This window comes from Colobus angolensis, unplaced genomic scaffold (genome assembly GCF_000951035.1).
Source record: "Colobus angolensis palliatus isolate OR3802 unplaced genomic scaffold, Cang.pa_1.0 Scaffold35, whole genome shotgun sequence".
In the NCBI taxonomy this organism is placed as follows: domain Eukaryota; kingdom Metazoa; phylum Chordata; class Mammalia; order Primates; family Cercopithecidae; genus Colobus; species Colobus angolensis.
In genome coordinates, this window is record NW_012116821.1 from 5,795,197 (window position 1) to 5,797,027 (window position 1,831).

A 1,831-nucleotide genomic window follows, 5' to 3' on the forward strand; every position below is an offset into this window, starting at 1 on the left:
CTGATCCATAAGGAAAAGATGAAAGCATGAAATTAAAAACAGCAAATGTAGCAGGATGCCCCCTCATCTGTCCCATGACCAAGCAGGGGTCCAGCAGAGTCCTCAGTGACAAGCAGGGGCCTCTGAGGCCCCAATCACACAGAAGAACCACCTCCCCTGCATAACAGGGACATTTGCACGAGGACACAATCAGGTTTTGTCATTTGCCAGGTATATTATAATAACTCCTTTTTCAAGGGCAAAGCAGTGAGGAAGTCATCAAAGTGGCCATGTTTGTAAATGGCATGGCATGTGCAGAAAAAAGAAATTTCTAAGTATTTCTTCATTCTCTGTTCTTAGCTGGGACCTTGGACTTTATTATAAATAGTTACTCTAGTACCAAAAGCTGAATGAGACTATTGTGCCGTGGAGAAAGGTAATCTCTGCTGGCAGGAAACCAGAACTGGTCTACCTCCAAAATCACCAAGAGGGATATTTTATTTAATTTTCTATTCTATTTCCTATTTTATTTCGCAATTTTAAAAAGGAAACGATGGGTGATACAAATTAAGTAATTTCTTTCCTTACCAATCTGCGATCTTTCCCAAAATTCTGACTCAGAGCTCTAGTGACACAACTTCTTCCCCCGCTTCAGTCTGGAACAGAGTGGGCAGGTGTGGAGACTTGGTGATGGGACAGCTGAGGCAGAACTCACTGAGCTGATGCTGATGAGAACCCGCAGTCACAGGCTTGGGTATCCCCGGGCCTGAGCAATGTGGGGTCCCTCCCTCCCTGGGCCCTATGCACCTCCTCACGTATTTGAAGATGCCCCAAATTCCTTTAACAAAAAGCATTTACTTACATTAGAGACAGAAAGTCTAAAATGCTAACTGCAGGAGAGGAGAACCGTAGGCTGGGGTTCAAACTAAAATGCAGCAATTGATGCAGAGCCAGTTCAGGGAGCAGCCTGCTGAGAGTTCTAGATGTCTGAATGGAGGCCTCCTGCCTACATGATTCTGCATGTGTTTGGATGCCATCTTTCATCAGACCTAAAAACTGTGTCTATATTTCTGCCAAAGAACAAGTTAAGGTTCCTGGGGACTCTGGGCAGTGTAAGCAATGCCCAAGAATTCTATGAGGTGATATGGCTGATTTCATGCACAAGGTACCACACTGCAGGGCTCCTTCAGCACCACACGAATAGTGAGCTTCCCACTCATAGGCGAGAAGGTATCAGGCCTGATTCAGCAGGAGGAACAGTAACGTGAAGCATGTCCCTCGGACAAAAGTCAGACATGAGGCCAGGTATGGCTGACTCACAACTATAATCCCAGCGCTTTAGGAGGCTGAGGCAAGAGGATTGCTTGAGCTCAGGAATTCCAGACCAGCCTGGCCAACATAGTGAGACCTTGTCTCTACTAAAAATAATAAAAAAAACTTAGGCCAGGTGCAGTGGCTCACGCCAGTCATCCCAGCACTTTGAGATACTGAGGCAAAAGGATTGCTTGAGCCCAGGAGTTTGAGACCAGCCTGGCCAACATAGTGAGGCTCTGTCTCTATAAAAAATTAAAAAATTGTCCAGGTGTGTTGATGCGCACCTATAGTGCTAGTTACTTGGGAGGCTAAGGTGGGAGGATCACTTAAGCCCAGGAGGTCAAGCCTGCAGTGAGCTGTGATCATGCCACTGCTCTCCAACCTAGGTGACAGAGTGAAATGACAGAGCAAGACCCTGTCTCTAAAAAATAAAAATAAAATAAAAAGTCAGAGAGGTGAGACACACTGGGCAGGAGGAAGCAGGCAGGGAGACTGAGAGCTGCCTTGGGATAGCAGATGACAACGTGACAAGGTGCCG